Source organism: Cupressus sempervirens, chromosome 3 (assembly GCF_028749045.1).
Source record: "Cupressus sempervirens isolate cs-2001-9-10 chromosome 3, ASM2874904v1, whole genome shotgun sequence".
In the NCBI taxonomy this organism is placed as follows: Eukaryota; Viridiplantae; Streptophyta; class Pinopsida; order Cupressales; family Cupressaceae; genus Cupressus; species Cupressus sempervirens.
This window is the reverse complement of record NC_143120.1, coordinates 263,708,371-263,733,500: the sequence shown is the minus strand read 5'-3', so window position 1 is coordinate 263,733,500 and position 25,130 is coordinate 263,708,371. Positions and strand designations below refer to the sequence as shown.

Here is a 25,130-nt window from a genome sequence, read left to right as displayed (position 1 = left end):
TGAAAAAATTGCCATATTTTTACCACATAGTACAAATAGATTTTTTAGTTCCTTAAATTCTTCATGAAAAATTTGAAGTGGATTGACAATTGGTAGATTTATCTTTGTATGAAAGATATCTTTAGAAACATCTGAAATATCTAGTAAAGGAGGGAAATATGGCTTCAATAGTTGTACATTGAAGACTGCATGAATACCAAAAAAAGAAGGCAAGTTGAGTTCAAATGATTTTTTACAAACTTTCTTAATAACCTTATAATGACCATAATGAAGAGGATGAAGCTTCCTATGAGGGCCTTGTAATCTTTCCTTCTAGAAATGCAACCATACCTTATACCCAACCTGAAAATTACAAGGAGATCGATGCTCATCATGCCTTTGTTTATACTTCTTAGTGGTCTACTCCAAAATTTCATGAACATGCTGTTGCAAATGATGAATTCTATAATTGAACTTCATTTATTTTTCCTTATCCTTATCTAATCATGGTACTAGGTGAGGTTGCATAACAAGAATAGAAACATTTATCGGTGCTAAGGTTGATATCCAAGACAAACTTCAAATGGACTATGGTCAATTGAACTATGAATTTCCCTATTGTAGCTATTTTTTACATAGGGAAAGCTCTCATCCCATATACGAGGATGTTTGGAGTGATACATACACAAGATTTAAATAATCATTCAATTAACAACCTTTGCTTGACCATTTGTTTGAGGGTGGAAAGTAGTAGACCTTGTTAATTTTGTGTCCATCCTTGCCCATAATAAAGACCAAAATTTACTAAGAACGTGAATATCCCTATCTAAAATAATGCTTTGTGGTAGCCCAAAATGAAACCAAAAATTCTCAAAAAAGAGTTTTGTAGTTTCTTCAGCAGAGATTGCCTTTCTACAAGCCACCAAGATTTCCATTTTTGAACATGTATCAACTACAACATAAACACAATCATGTGCATGTTTTTTGGTAGAAAAACTAGACATAAAATCTATTGAAATTGAATGCCAAGGATTATCTAGAATAGGAAGTGGTAAATGTAAACCTATATTATGATTCACAAGCTTTGTAATGGCACATGTAGTACATGCTTGAATGTATAAATCATCACATCATATTTCAGTTTTGGCTAGTAAAAATATCTTTGTAGTATAGCAGTAGTCTTACCCATTCCAAAATGACTAGAAACCTTACTGTAGTGAGCTTCCCATATTAAATTCTTACATTGTTCCTTAGGAACACAATTTTGGCCAATGTGATAGAGCATTTCATCTTGCAAGTAAAAATCATTCACATGCTTACCTTCCACTAGTTGAGTATAAACATCAAAAAATTCATTATCATGTCCATACAAGTGGACCCAATTTTTTGTTTGGTGACCACATGATTCTAATACCATACTTATTTCTATAATTAGAGGCCTAATCAAACAATCTACTACCTTATTGGCACTTCCTTTCTTATGAAAAATCTTGAGATAAAATTGTTAAAGATAAGCTGACCATCTATGATGCCTATCATTCTTTAATTTACCTTGCGTTTGCAAAAATTGAAGGGCTTTGTGATTTGTGTGGATGATATTCTCCTTTCCCAATATATAATGTTTCTATTGCTTGCAAGCTTGAACAATAGCATATAGTTCTTTGTCATGGATGGGATATCTATGCACTGTATAAGAAAAAGTCTCACTATGGTACACAACTAGATGCCCATGTTGCATGAGGACTACTCTCAATGCATATTCTGATGCATTAGTTTGTATTTCAGAAGATTGTTGTAAATTAGGAAGAGATAAAAATGGTGGAGGGCATAACCTTTATTTTAACTCGTCAAATGCTTCTTGTTGCTCACCTATCCACTTCAATTTCACTTTCATACCTCCTTGTAATGAATGATTCAAAGGCCAAGACAAATGTGAAATTCCAAACACAAATTGGTGATAAAAGTTAGCTAACCCCAAGAAGCTATGCAATTATTTGCAATTCCTTAGAGCAGGCCAATCTTTAATTACATGGATCTTTTAAGGATCAACATGAACACCCTCACTATCAATAACATATCTTAAGTACTTAATAATTTACATAGAAAAATAACATTTTTTTTTATTTACATAGAGTCCATGGTTTTGTAATGTAGAAAGTATTTGTTCTACATGTTATAGATGTTCTTCCCAAGTTTTACTAAAAGTTAGAATATCATCCAAATATACAACTAAAAATGAGTCATTGAATGACCTTAGAACATCATTCATCATCCTCATAAATCTGTCTAGGGCATTTGTGAGACCAAAAGGCATCACCAACCATTCAAATAGTCCTTGTTTAGATTTAAAGGAAATCTTGCATACATCTATTGGATTAATTGGTACTTGATAGTACCTAGAATTCAAGTCAATTTTAGTGAAGAATTTTGCCCCTCAAAGCTAGTCTAAGAGATAATCTATTTGAGGAATTGGGTATCTAGTTTTTATAGTGATCTTATTCAGTGATCTATGATCAATAAAAAGCCTCCATGTACCATCCTTTTTCTTTGCAAGAACAATTGAGCTACCATAGGGAGATGCACTTGGGAAGATATGTCCTTACAAAATTAATTCTTGTATTTTCCTTTTTATTTCATCATTCTCTAGAACTAATCTCCTATATACTAGCTGATTAGGCAATGGGGTTCATGTTATCAAATCAATAGAGTGTTTAACTTGACAATGTGAGGGTACCCTTGTTGGTAACTCAAACACATTCTGATATTTTGTTAAAATTTGATCTATTGATCTTTGTTGTTTTGTTATGATGGACACCAAGGAACTAGAATTAAACACATTTTTCTTTTGTTCCTCTGGATGGATCATTAATAACAAAAATGTACTAGTTTGGGATATTAACCTTTTACATTGTTTTTCACTAATTAAAGATGCAAAGTGTGTAGGACTTACCTCTAGAATTCAATTCTTTTGTCCACCTAATTTGATTTGCATGCTTCATGGCCTTGACTCATACACTCCATGACATTGATACATGTATAGCTACCTCAATAGAATATCACACACATCAAGAGGAGCTACATCATAGATCACATCATTTTTGAATGGTTTTATGGAATATGAAAGATGACATTGCTTGTTTACTTGAATGTCTCATCCTTGGCTCACCCACACCACAGAATATAGTTGTAGGTGTGATGTTGTCTCCAGATTCAATCTCTTTATAGTCTCAAAAGATATCAAATTCTTTTGACTACCACTATAAAAAATAAAATGTAAATCTTTTCCTCCTACCCACATTTGTGAATGGAATAATCTCTCTTCATCATCATGAGCAAATACCTTTGTAGTGGCCACAGTGGCATATGAGTCAGCCTCAATGATTTTTTCATCCTCTTGTTTTCCAACTTTTGTCATCTCAGGTTCAATAGCTTCTTCATGGGTTTCCATCATTAAATTATTTATAGTTCTACGATTGTTAGTGTTATGAGAGAGACTCTTTGGACTTACACCACATGTACCTAATTCTTGTCCTATTTTCTTTATCCCCATGTCTTCTTGCTAGTGAATTTTGAGATGGTTCCTTGGCTATTTATTTTAGCATTAGCTTATTACTTTCACCTTTCCATTTTTTGTTCATTGGATTTTCCCTCCTCCCTCTTTGTTTAAACTTCTCAATTTTTTATGCATATTTGAAAGCATTGGGTAATGTTTCTATATACAAATTCCTCCCATGTGGATTTTCCATCAAATAACATAGAAAGCCATGTCTATTGTGAGTTTTTTGGGTTTCCTCAATTGTTAAGTGTACCTCCCATGTCAACTTCACATGATTCAACTTTGAGGAGGGTGAAGGTTATCTTTCCAATATCTAGAAAATTATTACCACAAAAATACCTCTCCATTTTCAACAACCAGATATCACCAACATCTGCATCAATTTTCCTTGAAAAGTTAGAATGTCAAAATTTACGTCCACCTTGAGTGGGCTTTGCCCACCAAATTTTGAATTTCTTGGACTAGCATGTAACTCTCATTTTCAATCATCTGTGAAAATTGCTTCATCATTTCTTTACATTGTTTATTTAATGCCTCTTCTACCAATGGTTTGAAGGATTCATCCATCCCTTATGATGATTGATTTTCCATCTGCGACCATGTGCATCTCAAAGCAAGATAATCAAAGAGATCTCTCATGGCCAATCCCAACCTTCAAAAAGCTATCCATGTAAGATGGAACATATAGGAGTGAAAAAGCTCTAATACCACTAATCTAAATTATGAATTCTGGTTACAATAGCTAGTGTAGAACCTACGGTATCGTGACTAAATTGAAAATAATTAAAATGCAATAGTAGATGTTCTAGAAGCCAAAAAGTAATCCATTCATTTGTAAAAATAGAGTTTATACAAGTTTGATGGAGTCCAAGGGTCACCATTATCCCTTGGATATGAAAATGAAAAGTACACAAGCTAATTAATTACAAAAAAAACTCTAGAAACTATAAAAACTTTAAAAATCTATATGAAAATCTATGTCTACTTGTAGAAGTCATAACTTTCTACTAGTAGCTTGAAATCACGAATCGTTAGAATTCCTAAAAAGATCTTCTAGAGTTCTACATTTATTGTCCAAAGTCTTAAGCATAGCACACTAATTTTTTGGCCCTGCCAAAGCTTAGAAATGCCTTGGAGACCTCTGAAAATGTAAAATACTAGAACATAGAAAACACCGAAGAAATGGATTTCGATATTTTTCCATTTTTCCTTGTGCCAACATCCTTTGCATCTTCCTAGACTATGTTTTGATCAATTTCATCCTTGTTTCAAGGATCTTTGGGTGGGGCATTACAATGATGCATCAACTTCTAGGAGTCATAGCTTTTGACTTAGTTATGGGTTTTAGCTAAAATTTTATAGGAAGTTGTGTAAGGTGGAGTTATGTGATTGTCAATGTAATTCATCTCAATGGATGGCAACTTTGACATTTTTCTGGAAGCTTGAAATTTCATTTTGACCTCCAAAATTGGTTTTTGTGTTTTTTTTCCAAATTTTTGGAATATTATTTCTGTAATAAATTGGAAACCGTATTTTTTGATTTCATTTATTAGTTAGAAATTCATCTTGCCTTACTTGGGGGCTTTTCTTGGGAATAATTGAATTCATAGGATGGGTTTTGGAAATTACAAAAAATAGAAATAATCTAATTTTTTTTCCAAAAGTTGGCCGAGTATGGTAATTTTTGAAATTGTAATAAGTAGTTGTGTTCTTTCATTGTAGAGATAGAGTAGAGTTGGAATAATTGAATGAAGAATCAAACATTCTGAAAATCTATGTTATTATTTTCTAAGTTATTATCATTGAAGGGGTTTGAGCTACATCAAATACAAGGAACAATATTAGGTAGGCATTATTTATCAACAACTAATAATAAAATTATTACAAATCTTATGTAAATAGAAATAGTGCAAATAATTTTTTTAGTGATAGAACAAACTTGGAAAACAACATCATATAAAACCAACAATATTTTGCAAAAAATGATATATATACTTAGACTTATTTATGTATTGAAGATATAGATTTGAGTGATGAAATTGAAATGGAAATAGATATTCTTGTAAAATGATTTATGAAAATCTAGTATATCTATTTTATGAATGATAAAATTATTTAAAAAGCTCCCGCCCAAGGAACTCAAGCAGTAGGTATCTCAACCATTGATATGTAGAGGAAATGAGATTTCCTACTATATTATTTGGAAACTCATAGGATGATGAGATAACCAAAAATAAGAAAACCAAAAAATTGCACAATGGAAGGTATTACACTATACTTGTTACTTTGTGCCCACACCACTAATATTTTATTCAAAGAAGTTCACATTATCATTCACAAGATCATGTCATGTATATAAATATGAATTTGTAAGAGTCATATGAAAGGTTGTACTCTCCTTGAAAAATATGAACTAGATAACCCAAATCGACATAGAATCCTCAAATAAATGATTTTTTACATAGGCTTCAAACATATTCATATATCACCATATTATCTACATTAAATAAATTGAAAAAATTACAATGATAAAACAACTTGGACCGGTAACTTCATTTATGATATTTTTAATTCCATAGCACATGTGGCAACCATTAAAATCAATGATCACTATATTATACAAGAACTACACAAACAATGGACAAGTTCCACAAGTTAAACACGACACTATGTACCTTAAAAGTACTTAATATTATAGACATAAAATAATTTGTCTCAATAACCTACTGAGTATATATGATACAATTGTTAGCCCCAACTAATAATGTAACTAAGAATTTTGTTATTATATGAAAAAGAGTCTTATCAGTTATAATGTTTTCATTGATGTCAAGCCTTAGTTAGATATTATGTTATTTTAGTAGAGTCATGTATCATTTGAAACATGAAGAATATTTTATTGATGAAGACGATTTGAAGAAACTGTGATGATGACATATTTGATAAGTATTGATATTAATGGTACTTGAATGAGTTAGACCCTAAAAAATTAAATTTTGGTTTCATTATTTCAAATATATAGAAACTAAAAGATACACTGAGAAAAGAAGATAAATATGGGAATAAAGTGTTTCCTAAGATACTAAAGTAATAACTGAGAACCTGATAATGTAAAGATGGAGTTCAATGTTAATTGAGTACTCTTAGTGTTAATCAAGCATGATGTTTCTCAAGTGAAGTTGTATTATTCACTACATGGAGAGAAAATAGAAAGATGAGATTTAAGGCTAATAAATGATAAGAATTAAGAATTTTTGAGAAGCATAAAGGATAAGGATGAATTTTTTATGAGATATACGATTGGAATAATTTAAAGATGATAATATGGAGAAGATTTTCTATTTTCAGAATTAGCAAAGCCTTTGAGGTTAGCTCTACTATTGTTTGAATGAATATATATATTGAACTTGAACTAAAATTGTAACACCTCACCAAGAGATCCAAAAGAATTAACCTAAAGTTTTACTAAGTTTGCCAAAAAAAAAATTAAAAGAATAAAATTTACAACAATTATAATGAAGTATAAGTAATAACATACAATCATACATAAGAAAACATAACAGATTACATTCCTTAAGGATCCCAATACATTGAGTCACATTTAAAAATTAAATAATACTAAGTCTAATCAATAACACATCCACATGAAATAATAACTACAAGTCCAATCCATTTAAATAATATAAATTTGTTCCAAATGTCACTTGGCAATAAAATTCAGAATGCACAATCATCCACTGTACATATCATATGGTATGAAAGGCTAAAAGAATATACATTTATAAAAATAGGTTACATGTCCCTTTCAGATCCATGAAAAAAAGTACAATACAACAAGTGAAACCATCCATCATAATACACAAAGATAGAATGAAAGGAAAAAGTAGACAAAGAACTCTTGCCACATCATCAATGGATGGATCTCAATGTTAAGAGTAAAAAGCACTACCAGCTGACTGCATGGTAACCCAAAAAGGACCACTCCTACTGTGTTGAGGAGATAGTCTCATGTCCCAAATAGGAGATCAATCCTAAAAATAAAATGTAATATCTAAGTCAAGGAAACCCTAAAAGTAATCTAACTCAAAAGTTTCAAAATAAATCAACATCTAGACCCAAAGGCAAAGAAAGACATGTACGAAATCTACCATGCAAGTGGGAAAGTGTCATCACATGAATTAATGCTAGAGTTAACTTGGCAGTATAACTTAACCTCGGCCCCCTAGTGACTCTATGTGGCACTATTATCCTTTTGTACTGACAAGGCATACTAACAAAGCATAGTCGCAACTAAGCATTTTCTCTAGTCCCATCCTAGTTTGTACTAGCACTTGAGGCATGGGTAAGAACATACAAAGACTCTTATTAGGTTCATTTTACTCTCATTTAGTGTAGTGTTATCACTTATTAACAACTTACAATGGGTTACCTTGGTAGCCACTTTGGGCCCTGACCTCCATTGCAAGCCACTTCCCAACTTAACATACAAATTACCTACCCTAGGCTCATAAAATTATAAATCAAAGAATCAAAAATTTCACCTCAGTCCTATACAAGTGATTGGAAATCATCAAAAGATAATCCATAATAACACCTTAGTTCTTCACAAGCAATTGGAAAGCATCCCAAAAAGTCAAACATGTCATACCATTCACCTTAGTTTCACACAAGAACACTGAAAAACCATAACGAACAATAAATTCAATCTCATCATAGAGAATACCTAAAAAATTACCATGGTTGAGCCTAAAAATATCAAGATCAAGTCATCATAATATCACAAACATAGAATTCCCAAGCCTCTGGTAAATGTCCTAAGACTAGTCCACTCTAGTCAACTCAAACCAAAAACATAGACAAAATATAGATAACAATGTAGTTTCATAGTTTGGTTTGATTTTGAAAATACATAGTTGAGTTAATAGTAAAGTTTAAGTATTTGTTTCAATGTGTATTTCAAGTGGATGAGATTCATAGTTTACCCCTACAAATTAACCCATTTCTTATATTTGAATAAAATGCACAATTACCCTTATTCAATTATAAGTCAAATATTCTAAATTAATTTAAGGGTAATTATTTATTAAATTATTAAAATAATAATTATTGATTTTGAAATAAAATAATTACAATTTTATTAAAATCAATATCATTAATAACAATAATAAAATAAATTTAAAAGTTCATTAAATGATATTCATGATTAATCAAACTTAATTAAACTAAATTTAATTTAATTAATTAATAATTATAAAATAACAACTATATTAGTATTCATTAATTATTTATTAAATTATTAAATAGTAATAAAAAATTATTTTAAAAATAATAATTTAAATTTAATTAAAAATTTTAAAATTTGAAACGCATGTATGATACATTTAGGGCCTATCGGCCTTTAAATTCGTGTGGCCTCCCTATGGCTGCAGTAGTACAGAGTACTAGTACTCTTGTAGTACCCCACGAACAGTATTAGATCATGTCGTCAGTAAGGGTAAGGGGGGAGGTGGGCTAAAAATCACCTCTCCTATTTTTTCTTTAATTTTTTTTTTTATATATATAATTTTTCTATATAAAAAATGTTTTTTATAAATAAAACAATACCCCTCCCACTTCACAACTTTTTAAGATATAGTTTTTTTTATAGAAGTTCTATCAATATTCTAATAGGAAAAATAAAATGAACTAATCAAATTTTCAATATAAAATTTTCATTTCTTTCAAAATCCTTCTCGGTTTAATTTTCAATTTTTAAATCTACTAAAAGAGGTTTGTAATGATATTTTTAATTCTCACATATATAGAAGAAATCCACATGCATACTAGTACTTTCAAAATAAAATATTGAATGATTCGTCACAACAAAATTTGGATAAACAATTCACAGTCATGAAGAAGATAGGAATATCAAATAACATAATTAGCTGGGTGAACAAAACACAAGAATCTACTTGGTTTTGATGCTAAATTCGCAAACACCCAAATATTGTAAGAGAAATATTTCCTCTCAAAACCTTCTCTCTAAAAATTCCCTTCTCCAAAAAATTTGGTCATTTTCTTTGGAAAAATGAACCCTTAATTGCTGATAAGGAGTTCTCTCCTAAATTCAAGGCACTGATTGTGCGATCACTCGATGGAACTCCTTGATCACAACCCTTTAACTCTTTATTAACTTTTTCAAAACTTCATGCATACTTTATGCAATTTAAAATATCTTTATTAAATTTATTTCCTTTTTTTTAAAATTAGTTTATTATATTTTAATCTCATGCATAAACTTTATGCAATTTATTTAAATATATTTTATGCAATTTAATTAAATATACTTTATTAAATAATTTCTTACTCCCTCTTATTAATTTTTGAAGTATTTTTAATATAATATTTATTAACTTAAATAATAATATGTAGAATTTATTAAAATGATCTCCTAAAAATATTATTAATAAATTAAATAAACATTATTATGCTCTCAAAATACATTATAATTTTCACTTTAAATTTAATTCTTTTTATTTAATTAATTAAATATAATTAAATATTGAAGTAATCTTAATAACTTTCCATTAAATTAAATCATTAATTAATCTTTTAATTTGACATAATTAATAGAAAAATCACAAAGACCTATAAGACGAAATATGAAAACCCATCATAAAAAAACCATATGCAAGATCAAACTCAAAGGCTATAATCGTGAATTTACTTCATGCAACAAATTTAGAAAGGTAAACATCTTAGATACTTGTCCTAATTTTCTAAGAAAATTGCTTTAAAGGTTTAGGATTTGGACTCAAGAATTTGTATCCCCTTTCTTACCATTGAGATATAACGATAGAGCACGCTCATCCTAGCAATTTAGGGAAATTGATACCTGATACCTGCAATTTGCATAAAATTCATGCATTTAAAAGCACATATATTCTAAACTAAATAGGCAATGGTAGGAAGTGGTGCATCACACACACACACACACAGATGAGTATATATATATATATATATATATATATATATATATATATATATATATATATATATATATATATATATATATATATATATATATATATATATATATATATATATATATATATATATATATATATATATATATATATATATATATATATATATATATATATATGCATATAGTTATATGCGTGTATATATATATATATATATATATATATATATATATATATATATATATATATATATTTGTAAATGTATATAGGTATATGTGTGTATATACATATATATTTATATAAATATACATGTATATAGATGTATATATACATATATACATTTACAATATAAATATATTTGTTTATATATGTATATATACATGTATACATTTGTGCCCTCGTGCGCACACATACACACATATAGTGGCATTTATGCATTTATTTACATAGCTTGACATAGGCTTTGTGTTGTGTAGTATGTCAAGTTTACTCATGTTCCTCTTCTATCGTTTTTTCTTTTTATTTTTTATTCTTTCTTGGCTCTTTTATTTTTACTCTATCTTGGCATTTTTATTTTTCTTCCTCTCTTAATTGTTTCTTTTTTACTTTGTCCTTGTGCTTTTAGAGTTGTCTTGTTGTCCTCCCTCAGTTTTCTCTCTCTCTCTCTCCCCCCTATATCTTTCGAGTTAGTCCCAATCTGCAACTCACTTTTTTGCAACTCTTTCTCTCTCATCCTAATGATGAATCACGTAGTGTAATTCAAAATTTTGGTGGTAAAAATTCCAACACAATCTAATCTAGAAGCAATAACTAACACATCAGAAATATCATACATAAAGAAAACATACACGCACACCATACATATGCAATATTGGGTAAGTATCCATTATAAAAACACATATAATAGTCTATCTAACTAATCATCATCAAATAATTGAAATCACTATCACAATTAACATCAAGCTATAATTAGGCATACATGAAGTAAAAAGTACCAAGTAGTCTCATCATAAAATCAGTTGAGTATGAAAACAATATCCAATAATCTGGAAAATAATACTACTAATCATCAAGCATAAACATAAACTTGACTAAAAGAGTTTGGCAATAAAAACTGAATGTAAACTAGGGATATGCACTATAGGAATGAAGAGCTATAGATGTAATTAAGAAAAAAATCAAGAAGGTTCTAAAGGTAGAAGTTAACAATTTAAAAAGATAATTCAGACCATTTTTGGTTGTTGATGGTTGTTGATTATTTGTTGATATTGCTGATAAAGTCAAAGCTATCAAAGGAGAAATAAACAAAAGTAAACAAAGTAGAATAGAGGAAGGAAGACCAAGCATAGGAAGCATAAGGTGAAAGAGAAAGAGTTTGAAGTAAAAACATAAAAAAAAAATAGAAGGAATAATATTAAGAAAAGAAGAGATCTAAACAAGAAAGGTAGTAATTAACCTAAACAAATCATTTGAGTATTTCTTTTTGGCCATTGTAGTAGCAAAAAGTTTCTAACACAGTGGATATAGCTAGTCTAATAAATCCTATATGGTAATACTAATTAGTCATGCTTGTAAAACCTGTAAAGAAGGTCACTCCTTAGAAATATCAAGGAGTGAATAAAGTCTAGATCATCTTTGGTTAAAATTCTCTAACCAGGTCACACTAAAAATGTCCATGTCATTTACAAGGTCATCTCCTAGCAGAGCTCACTTCAAAAGATTGAATTATTTGGGTTTCCTATTGCAAGTGGTTTTTCCCTTTAAAGGGTATCCATGATAAAAATTTGTGTTCAATTGTGTGGTTGCTAATGCGTTTAGGTCAATTCCTCCTTCTTCAAAAGGATGAGATATTTCATTAGAGTTATGTGCAAAATTTTTGTAAGGAATGATAACAAGAGGAGGAATAAAGGAAATTTTACATCTTCCCTTATTACAAGTAATAGTAGGAGAAATAGGCCCTTCAAGAAATGTGAAAACATCCTCATCATGAACTAAGGTTTGAGCTTTAACAAATGTATGAGAAGTTCTAGGAGACAAAGAAGGATGAATATTGTGAAGGTTAGGAAAAGGATAAGGAGGGTTACAAGAATGATTAGGGACATCCTCAGCTAATGTCCTTAGATAATCTAAAGAATAAATAAGCCAACCATGTAAAGACCCAACTGCAATATTGAAAGAAGAAAAGATGTATTTGTTAACTTCGTAATAGTATAAGAAAGAAGAGTATAAAGATCTGTAAACACAATAAAATGTAGAAAGATCTTATAAACATCATAGATACTATAAAAATATGGAAGGAGGATAATATTTAAAAAGATAACCATACACCAAAAGATCTTCATGATGCAAGATGAATGCTAACAAAGGAAAATAAGGATATAACTCCAATAAAAGAAGACATAAGTCAAGTTCAATAATTAATATAGGGTAGAAAAATGGAAGTGGACTATCCCTACATAAATGAAAGGGGGAAGATCGAGATCCACCCCTTTTTATTAGATTGGATTAAAACAAAGGGAAGTATCAATCCAGTTATAATATACGAAAGACTAAATAACTCAAATTTATTCTCCTCCCAACCACACCTTAGGATGATTTTTAAAAAAAGAATAAAGTGATACGATAATAGAATGAATGGAAATATAGAGGACTAGATAATATACCTTTTAATTAAGATAAACTTAAATAATTATTGTTGAATGATGTTAAAAGATGTTGTAAGCCAAGACCTAGGAAAACACTTGCGAGGTAGACAAAACTCATAAATCTCTTAGATATCTATTAGAGGTGAACTAGATCTTTAGGGGCAAAATGCATCATCAAGTGTGTACTACACTACTCATTTACTATGTGCAATGGTGATTTTGATTCCTCAATTCTGCAAAGAGCTGAAAAGGATATCTAGATCTATAACAAGCTTGTTAATTCAAGATATAAAGCCTACAAAAACAAAGAGATCATTTATTTATTTATTTTTTGTTGAGAGAGATTTCCTTGGTTATACCCCAATTTAGGAATCAACCTTGAATTTAAATAATTGGAATAGAATTCTATCAAATAGTAATAATAGATCTAACACGAAGGAATGTAATTCTATGAATATGCTCTTGAATTTGGAATGTAATCAAATATGTAGAATTGATAGATTTGACTCAACTCCAAAATGAAAAAAAGGACATCAAAGTAAAACCAAAATTTTCATGAATGTATGTGCCTTAAAATTCACCTTAGGAATGCAGAAATATGAATTTAGATATGGAAAGAATAGATGTAAAAGATTCAACAATGGATCTTGAATATATGAATAGACATCTAGAATTTGTTAAAAATAAAATGGAATATATAACATAAACTCCTTCAATTTCTTTAACTCACAAATCCTTGTTCTTGAATGGAGATATTGATTGAATGTCTTAAATACTTGAAAAATGCTTGAGAACTTGAGAGATTGAATTCTTGGATTCTTGAATGTTTGAGTGTATCGATCGATGTATGAGAAATGGATCAAATGGAAGGGTTTATATAGATCTTAGAATTGACTAACTCCCATAGGATGAATTTCCCATAAATTAGCACCCCAAACATAGATAAACATGGGACCAAAAGAGGAATCCCAAAATAAGTCCCAATTAGGGGTGACCTACACTCCCAAAGGGTCCATGAGGGGTGCCTACGCCTCTAAAAACCAAGTCTTGAAACCTCTTGGATCTCCAAAATTAGGTGTAAATTATGAGATATAGTTGTTACAATGCAAGGAGCATATTCCAAGTGGATATATAAAGAGGATGATCTAGGAGGATATATTCTTCCTCAAGCTCAATTATATGAAACTAGGAGCTTTAAAGAGGATCTATTAGGTTTTATCCTGGTTCCACCTAGGAGGAAGGATAAAAAAGGAAGAAGAAATGAAAGACACAAGAAGATTAATGATTTTGTATTAAATAATGCTAAACCTTCATTAAATTAGAGTGCATCCAATTTACAATATTAAATTATGTTATGTTGGGTTTGTAGTATATGCAAATAATTGTTTCTAGAGATAATTAATTTACTTTATAATATTTTGATCTCAAATTTCTCTACAATCAATCAATAGAATCAATTCATGGAAAAAGTTATAGTGAGCTTTGGTAATGGTTCTTTATAAGGGAAGATTTACACCTACATATTGGAATATTCTATATTACTTATATATTTTGATTGTTCTATTAATTTTTTGTTTTACTCCTTCAACTATAAAGTGCACCCAATTCAAAGCTATTTTTGGTTCTATTTTGTCAAGACTATACAAAATTTCACTAAAGCATCACATGGATGTGTAAAATATTGACCTACATATCTCTAACTAACAAAATGATACAATAAAATAAAATAGATAAGTAAGTGTCATGTCCCCATTTTAAGATAGAATTTTAATAATAATTAGATAGTACAATGTTATTAAATAAACAATGATAATAAAGTTATATTAAAACTAATACTAAAATATAATTCTATGAAATAATAATTATTTAATCTGTATTATTAATGAAATAATATTTAGTAAAATTTTTAAGTTAATAAAAAATAATAAAATTCCAATGAGTAAATAAAGAAACTAAATTAAATACAAGAGACAATATTGTAGAAAGTATGTTAACTTTCTAAATAGAATTTAATAATAAATAATAATAAACATAAATAAGTAAGTAAATAAATAATATAACATAGAATAATATAAATTAACTAAATCTAATGAAAAGTCAAGATATGCTTAACAAATAGACATGATTCCTTAAAATTAAGATATAAAAGGGAAGGAGAGTTTTTTTTAGAGAGGGAAAAAATAGGAGAAGAGAGGAGTTCAAAAAGAAAAAATGGAAAAGGAAAGTAATATGAAGAAAATAAGGAAGTGACTTTTCGACAAGGTGTCAATGATATTGAAAGGATGTGAACCTTTGAAAGGGTCATAATTATGAATAGTTGCAACTCTTCAAAAATATTGTGATTATAAAGTAGTGGAACTTTTCCAAAGGATTTTAGTAATGAAGTGTTGTGAGTTTTTGAAAGTATTATAACTTTGAAGTGTTGTGACTTGTCAAAGGATTTGTATTATGAAAGGGTGTGACTCTTGGAGAAAAAGAAGGTTAGGAAGGTATGTTTATGTATTATATTTGTTTAATTATGTTTATGAATTTATTTATATTAATGAATCATTCTTATGGATAATATTGTGTTAGTTTATGGGATTAACACTATGGCTATTAATGAGACTCGAAGCATGGAGCATGTGAGATATTAAGAACTCCATTGTTTGCAGTGGTCAAGAATAAATATGAACTCAAAGCATGGAGCATGTGAGATATTAATAGCTGCATTGTCCGCCATGGCCGAGAATTGATATCAAAGCATGGAGCATGAAGATATTAATATCTCTGTTGTCTGCCATGGCCAATAATCAATGTGCTAGAATATTATGATGTTGTTAAACATATACATATGTCATTTGCCTTGGGTAGAGAATGCCCATCCAAGAAGAATCTTAAGAGGTGTGCTCCCAAGATAATGTTGGCATAGCTATGAGCTAAGAAGCCCAATCTGGAGACGTCCTTAAGATTGGGGTTAACTTAGAGGGTATAATAATATAGTTAGTTTTATTATTATTGTGATTCTAACATTTATTTTTCAAGTATTACTTGTCCCTAACTAGCCCTATTAGTGGGGACATTACAGTAAGAGATAAGCATGAAACTATCAAAGATAATGTTATTTTTTCACAATATGTATCTCATGTTATGTCATGTAAAATAGCAACCACATTAATATTAAAACCCAAATTAGGCTTTGATATCAAGTTAAAAATTATGTAACAAGGATAAATCTAAATTTGGGATCTGTTGATGGCACTATTATTCATCAAATTTAAGAGGATTACATATTAAATTGTGAAGAAGTCATAGACAAAATCTTTTTGTAGCATTAATAGTAAGCCAAATTGTGCAACATGAAAGGCACGGTAAGATTGGTGGTTGCATTAGTATCTGATGGTCTTTACTAACATTGTCTATGATAATTTTAATTTGTCTTCTAACATCTCCCCATAAATTAATTATTAGATTATTTTAGAAAGCCCTCCACTGTCTATAATCAATGTGACATGGCCTAAATCCTTGTTAGGTATCCATTTAAAACCACTTATAAATTATTCTCATTCATATTGACACCCCCACCACCCACCAATAATAACCACTTTATGTTATTTTATGGATTACCCCCAACCAATGCAATTTTGAAGTGATTTCAAGCACACCAAAAATTGTACAAATAACACCCAGCTAGTTTCAAGATCACCAAAAACTTCAAATTGAATTGGTTTTGGCTCATGAAAGAACTCACTCACAAATAATTTCAAGATCATCATAAAATTTATAGTCAAGTTATTTTCGATTGCCATGAACTAAGAACTCACTTGTTCTAGTGACTCCAAATCATCGTCATGCCAAAAACAATCATCACTTTCGAATTTTCCCCTTTTATACCTAAATCAAACTAATAATCAATCCATATGAAAAGAATCTAATCTACCAAGATACATGGGTACCTAGCCACTATAATCATGAGTTTTCTAGGATTCTTTTTTAGATACATGGTTCATCAATATGTTAAACCAAACTCTAGAGTGTTAGGTAACACTGATAATTCACCACTCTTTAGATTTTTCTTTTAAAAAAGGTCACATGCATTAAAAAAATAAATCCAAAAATACATAGCCCATTTACAATCTTCTCAAATTCTTAAGTATCGTCACTCTATTAAGCGATATTGCATGGCCACTTTTGGCATTAACACATGCTTCACAATCAGATACACACACTCTATTACTACCAATCCAAACACTTTGCATCCTAAATCAAAAATACATTTCAAATTAACCTCTCCACCATGCATCCAAGCTAAACATATTTCTTAGCAAATTACTGATAAATCAACATGCAAGAATAAGACACAAAAAATTAACACATGACATAGTGATTTACATGGATTACTCCATATCTAGGTAAAATGGATTACTCCTAGTTTGGTCTCCTTTTCCTATCAAATTTCCATCAATGTCATAGATTTTGGTAGTTTTGTTTCCAAATTCTACTTTGCATCCTACATTGCCTAGCTGGGACACACTCAATAGATTGTAATTCAATCTTTCAACATAATATGCATTATCACATGAAATTTTCTCTGTAAGCTTGATAGAACCTTTTCGTTTGATTAGACATGGAGCATCATTTCCAAATCTAACACTATTTTCATCATACTAAGTTAAGGTAATAAACTTACTTTTGTCTCCTATCATGTGATGTAAGCATCCACTGTCTATGATCCACCTTTCATTCTTGTTTACACAGGTTACTAGTGATGTTGCCTCATCTTCATCTAACTCATCCTTCATAGCTACATAGACTACCTCATCATCATTTTCATCAAAATTCTCTTCTTGCAAAAAGTAGGAATTTTTTCCTTTGTCTTTCTAATCTTTGCTATCATCTTCTCTTCTATTCTTGTTCTTGTTGCCTTCTCTATAGTTTTTTTCTATGTGTGCCTTAGAGCAATATGTTCTACTTCTTTGCAATTAAAACAAATGATAGGCAACTTACCTTTGAATTTACTTTTGCCTCTATGAAATCTTCTGGCCAGCAACGCTTCTAATTATTCCACATCTTCTTCATCTGTGCTACTATCATTGGATGCATATTTTATCTTTCCTTTCTTCTTCTTTGATTTCACCTCTTCAATGTCTTTCAACAATAGCTTGGCCTTGAAAGCAAATTCAAGATTCTTAGGTTTGTAGTTATCAAAGGTGGATAACTCAAATGTAGTAAGTCTTCCCACTATACCTTCAAGAGTTAGTTTGTTTCCTAGTATGCATCGCAACTCTTGGATGGTTGATACTCTAATAGCATAGATGGGGAGCAAGGTTCTTAAGACTTTTCTAATAATAGTATCATCATCTAAATGACCAGTCATGCTTCTTATTGCACTTACTACTTCCTTTATTTTAGAGACATATTGAGCAATGTTCTTACCTTCCTTCATTCTCATTTCATCAAACTTTCCTCTAAGGCTTTCTCTTTTTGCTCTTTGGATGTTCTAATCTCCTCCATAAATATCTGACAAGGATTTCCACATCTTGAATGCAAAGGTACATCCCTTGATGTCATCAAATTCAGCATAGCTGATAGTAGAGGCAATCTCTAACGTTGCCTGATTGTGCTCCTTCTTTTTCTTCATATCTTCTATAGTAATCACACCTATTGGATCAACATTTTCCACTTTGATTGAGGTTTGTGCATGATCACCTATTGATCCAAGGTGCATCTTCATTAACCTTTTCCATGCAGTGAAGTCATCTTTGTTGAGCTTGGGAACTTCTCTCTTAGACATCTTGTTCTTTCTGCTTCTAGTACCTTTAAGAAAAATCAGCAAATGGATCTGATACCAATTGTTAGAAATTCTTTAGAATAACTGAGGGGGGGGGTGAATCAGTTATTCAAGGTCACAATTTCTTAATAAAACTTTTTCACTAAGTATAGTATGCCCATTAAACTAACCATACATCCAAGCTAAACATATTTCTTAGAAAATTATTGATAAATTAACATGTAAGAATAAGATATGAAAATTCAACACATGAAATAGTGATTTACGTGGATACCCAATTTAGGAAAAGCCACTAGTAACATGCTACTCCTTTCTCAATCTTCTAAAGTGATGCTCTATGAAAGGCCTACCTTGTTAAAGGCTACAAAACACACTATTAAATGTGACCCAATTAAGGGATTTCAATCACACTGTTAGAAGTGGGCCTAGTTAAAGGACTTTGGAATGTTCACTTGGAATATCACCCTATTATAGGATTTACAAAATGGTTGTTAAACCAACCTAAGTCCATAGGATTTTTCCCTAACTGAGACAATTGTTAGAGAGTAACAATAAGGAATTTTGATCTAATATAACTCACAACATAACTTGCACATTTCATATCTTAGCTTAGTTCACAAATTTTCCTAGCTTCCATTCTCTATAGCTCTGACAGCTTGCCCTCCTTTTAAGCTTTTTCTCCTTGAATCTTCATGCTTGTTGTGCCAATGTAATCACCTCTGTGGTCACCTATCAAAGTGGAGTCTCTATACTTTATTCTTCCCTCTTGATGCCTTCTCCTTGACACCACACACTCTCTCCAATCTTTCTTTGGTTCTTGACCTATAACTCCTTAAATAGGAGTTTGTAGTATCCTTCCTACTCTAATTTTCCCGCTCTTATTTTGGGTTCTAATGGATTAGGTAAGATAAAATGTATCTTCCCCTTATCTTATTTCTTCTAGAAACATCTTGTGGAATCCACTTGTATTCACCTAAAAATGGTTTACCTAGAATTTAGTACCACCAGCTCAACATCCTTATCTTTCATCTCATTCACAAAATTCAAGGTAACAAACTTATCAGCTCAGATCTAGCAAATCTTTGACTTTTCAACTAATGTAGCAACTTGACACTATTGACTTTCTAATGCTTAACACATACCTTGTCACTAAGCACCTACTGTGGATTCACTCAGCATCAACTAAGTTTTACTGATGCTCAGCACCTATTACATTTTATCTAGCTTGGCACTTGACCTTTCTAAGCTCCTTTTGTTTCACTTGGCACACACTAGATTTTGCATTTCCTCGACACTTACTAATAATCTACTCGACATGAACTAACTTGCTTGGCAACCACTAATGAATTTAGTCAAGCTTTGCAGATAGCTTTTTTACAGCTTATTCTTTTAGAGTTTCTAAGTTTAGCTAATCTCTATATCTTCAAGTATATTATCAATACATCATTTTACCATTGTCTTAACTGATCCTTTTACTTCATTACAAAATCATAACTCAACCTATCCCTTAGGTGCTTTTGTTACATCTTATTGATTAAATCATCTTCATCAATCAACTAAGTGATAGTACTTAGATCTTATAAGCAATTGTCTTTCCAGCAAATAGCAAGTTTGACATTAGTGACAAAACAATGATTGAAAACGTTCTTTATCAACAATCTCCCTTCTTCAATAATGATCTTTTCAATCAGATCTTCAACATAAACCACTTCCAACTCTGTAGTTTGATTTGGCTTTGTGTTTCATATGTAATATTAACTATTTTTTACTAATGAATATTATTATTTTTGCTAATTTTTATCCATAGTCAATAGTAAAACACATAAATAAGTTTTTAAGATTTTAAAAACTTATGCAAATTACGAAGCTATAGTACAAATCCATATGGTAGAAAAGTATCAAAATATTTTTTTTATTAAATTTTGGTTAAAGTAAGCCATAGTATCATGCCTTAGGCAAGAGCTAAAAATTACAATTGAAATTAGATTTAAAGCTATAATTAAATTTATATTTTAATATATAACTAAAAAAAATTAATATAAAAAGTTATTGAATTTACACTTAAAGTTACAACTAAACAATTTTTTTTTTCTTTAATTTTGTTGATGAATAGTCCCTTCTCTATTAATAAAATATTGAAGTTACATATTCACAAAAAAGGGGCGTGGGAATATAGGATCTGTAAGAATTTGGCTTAGGCCAGAATTCACCCAAGAACAAAAGAACTCAACAATAGCACACAGTAGACCAAAATATTCAGAGTATGATCAGAATGATGATATTCATTCAATAATGGATACAACCAACATATTAGAGTACACTAGGAGTGCCTGAATATAAAGGCCTCAGGAGAGCTTCTAGAATGCCTAGAAGTTAGCACCATGACATGTCATACAACCAGGCACATATCCACCAGATATGGATTATCCTACATTAAGCACGGGATTAAGTGCGATGATGTGAGGATAAGACTACAATAGTGTAGCATGGAAATCAGTGGAGTAGACAACATGTGCTAAATGAGGAGTGCGAAAAACTATGTTGTTATCATGACAACTTAGTGAATGATGCATACTCCTGTGTTGTAGACACCATGTGCCTAATTAGAGTTGCGAAACTCAATGAAAGTTCACAAAATCCTAAGTGTCTCACCTAAAATAATAACAAAATAATGCAAAATAATTAAATAATGCATTAACCTAAGTAAAACTTAAGTAAGTGTAATAAGTAAATACTTATTTACACCAACACCCCCCCTTAAGTGCAAGTTAGGGGAATGCCCTTAAGCTTATGCAATCTAGGATGAAATGCAAGATGGGCCCCGGCTACTAGGCCATGTTAGGTACCCATGTACATAATGATATGCAATCTCCCATAAAGCGGGGAAAGAGGGAAAACCCCATGGGAAAAACCCTCCCCCAAAAAGAGAGATAGATAGGATGCATGGATGGATGGAGTAATCAAAACCCCCTCATGATGACATACATCCAATATATACATAAGAGAATGATGAGAAGAGGTAGAGAGACAGAATGAGCTCCCCCCCCTAAAGAAGAATGCCAAATAGTGAATGCTCCAATGAAGAAGCTGATCTAAGACTACAGAATGGTGTTCCTCCCCTTAGGAAGAAACAATGCCAAGGGTACAAATGAGATGCTTCCGCTGTGTGTGGAAAGAATCCCATGGATAAGTGATGTCTCTGAAACCTGCTCAACTGGCTGAAGAACCTGTCCTAAAGAACTGTCTATCCCTGCAACTGATGAAGAACCCTGCTGCAACTGCTGATCATAAGTATCCACATGCACTTCAACCGGTAAGGATTGATCATGTAGAGAATGAACAAGAGAGTCTGAAACTCCCGTGACGACTGAAGAAGGTAATTCTACATCAAGAAGAAGAGGCAGATCATGAATACTATCCCCCAAATCTGTCACTAAACCTGTATCTGGAAGACTGAATGTACCCTACTATTCTGGACCTATCACTGTGGCAATGTATGCATGCGGACTAAACTGATGAAGTGACCTCTCACTGTATCTGTCGATAGAACTCCACGTGTCTAAAGCTGTTGAAGCACTATCGCTGGTGTCACTATCAGTATCCACACTGTATGATGTGCAAAGAGGAGTAGAGGACAAGCTCGAAGAACTTTCCTCAAAATGTACATCCTTCTCCACAAAAATCTTATGTGTCTTAGGATCAAGAAGTCTATATGCCTTCACACTGTCTTCATAACCAATGAAAGTACAAGGCCGAGATGTCTGTGCCTTGCGACCCCTTGAAGATCTGTTTGCCCAAGCAGGACAACCGAAGACTCTGAAGTGTGTCACAATAGGTTTTCTACCACACCATGCCTCAAAAGGAGTTTTTCCATCTAAGGCGGGATGAGGAGAATGATTAAGAATGTGAGTGGCACTTGAGATTGCTTTGACTTCTAATGATGGATCTAGAGACTTGGCATGAATCATGCAACTTGCCATAGACTTAAGAGTTCTAATCCTCAATGCTGCAACATCTTTCTTATACGAATTGAATGCTGAAGGAATCTGAAGATCAATGCCCTCATGTCTGCAAAAATCCTTAAGTCTTCTGTTCACATCCATGTTTCCATTGTCCATGCGTAGTACTTTGATGGCCTTTCTGGATTGTCGTTCTACATGAGCCTTGAAGTCTAGAAATGTGTCCAAAACTTCACCCTTACTATGCATAAAGTAGACCCAAGTGAACCTTGAAAAGACCCAAGTGAGGGGTTGTACCAGCAAAAGACCGAGTTAAATTTGACGGTCATACCGTCGTCGCTGCAGTTATAAAACAGCCAGGTTTGATGTCCAAACGAGCATCAATTTTAGGCTTAGGAAATGATGACATCAGCAAAAAGTTTGGCCAACTAGATAACATGGCGCTGACGTGGACATCCGTACTGTACAGATGGATGCTAACGTGTTGGGCTGATGCGAACCGTTGCGCTGTCAGGTGACTATGTCCAGCGTGGATGACTAGGCAATCAATGTGCGCCACCTAGGCAATCAACGTGGATCTGACTGGGCGATTATGAGATCGCCACGTGTCTGGGTACCTGCGTGGTTTGGTAGAATGGAACGCCACATGGCGATGTGTGGCGTCGGCCGTGTGTCTGAGGTGGGCTGCGTCAATCCGATGCCAAGATCTCTGCACTGGTTACCGCAGGTCTTTTAGCGTGTGCCAAAATTTTGAATGCCGCCGAGGTTATAGCAGCAACGTCGGAGATCTGCTCGGTGCCGGATGTCGCAAACAAAATCCCACATTCGTGGGATATATGAATTTTGCACGCCTTATAAAGCGCAGTCTGCAAGCTTTGAAATAAAGTGTCACCGGTTTGGACAACCGATCAGCGAAATGTGGCACCACCGGTGGATATGTCTGCCGGAATGTATTTGGTGTGCCAAATTTAGTGAAGGCACTGGATTTAGCCTATGAACCAGGCGTCCGCCAAATATAATGCCCTGCCACTAAAAAATATCCACCAACAATACAGATCTGGGATTTGATCGCCCGGGTCTGTAAAAAATTTTACGAATAGCAAAAAATTATAGAGAAAAATTTCTCTCTGAGTGGGCAATAAAAATGCCGAAAATGCTTTCGAAAAATACCCAAAAAATTGAAGAGAAATAATTCAGATTTGATAAAATAAATAATCAAATCATGAAACGATCATACCCAATTGCAAATCGGTGCCTTCGGGTGCCGGTTTGCAAAAAAAAAATTGCCTCACGATCAACTTTCACCCAAGATAGGCGAATTTATAGTCAATCTTTATCGATTCAGCGCTCCGGATGCAACGGAGAGGTCTGATTTGGCTCTAAACACTCCCAATTTCTGCAGATCCTCCAGAATTGATGTGCTGAAGCATGTATGGTCTCGAACGGCTATGTGATGAGAATCCTCCTTAGCTCTGATACCATGTAAGAATTTGGCTTAGGCTAGAATTCACCCAAGAACAAAAGAACTCAACAATAGCACACAGTAGACCAAAATAGGCAGAGTATGATCAGAATTATGATATTCATTCAATAATGGATACAACCAACATATTAGAGTACACTAGGAGTGCCTGAATATAAAGGCCTCAGGAGAGCTTCTAGAATGCCTAGAAGTTAGCACCATGACATGTCATACAACTAGGCACATGTCCACCAGATATGGATTATCCTACATTAAGCACGAGATTAAGTGCGATCATGTGAGGATAAGACTACAATGGTGTAGCACAGAAATCAATGGAGTAGACAACATGTGCTAAATGAGGAGTGTGAAAAACGGTGTTGTTATCATGACAACTTAGTGAATGATGCATACTCCTGTGTTGTAGACACCATGTGCCTAATTAGAGTTGCGAAACTCAATGAGAGTTCACAAACTCCTAAGTGTCTCACCTAAAATAATAATAAAATAATGCAAAATAATTAAATAATGCATTAACCTAAGTAAAACTTAAGTAAGTGTAATAAGTAAATACTTATTTACACCAACAGGATCACCCCATGAAAGTTGAAATGGCACAAAGCCACTTAACAACTAGTTAAGAGAAAAACATAAGCATTTCCCTCAAGCAGCCACAATACCTCTAGGAGGAGGTTCTTGTTTATCATGAAAACCTAAGTTGTGTATGAGGTTGGAAAAAGGCTCAAGAGGAGCCCCAACCATCATCAACATTGTAAGAAGCTTGTTCTTTTCCT

General features: G+C 31.9%; 1 pseudogene; it reads right to left on the bottom strand.

Annotated features, from left to right (window-relative positions):
- LOC149565905 (uncharacterized) overlaps window positions 1-23,313 on the bottom strand; it is a 31,523-nt pseudogene extending 8,210 nt beyond the window's left edge.
- Window positions 23,314-25,130: the final 1,817 nt, after the last annotated feature.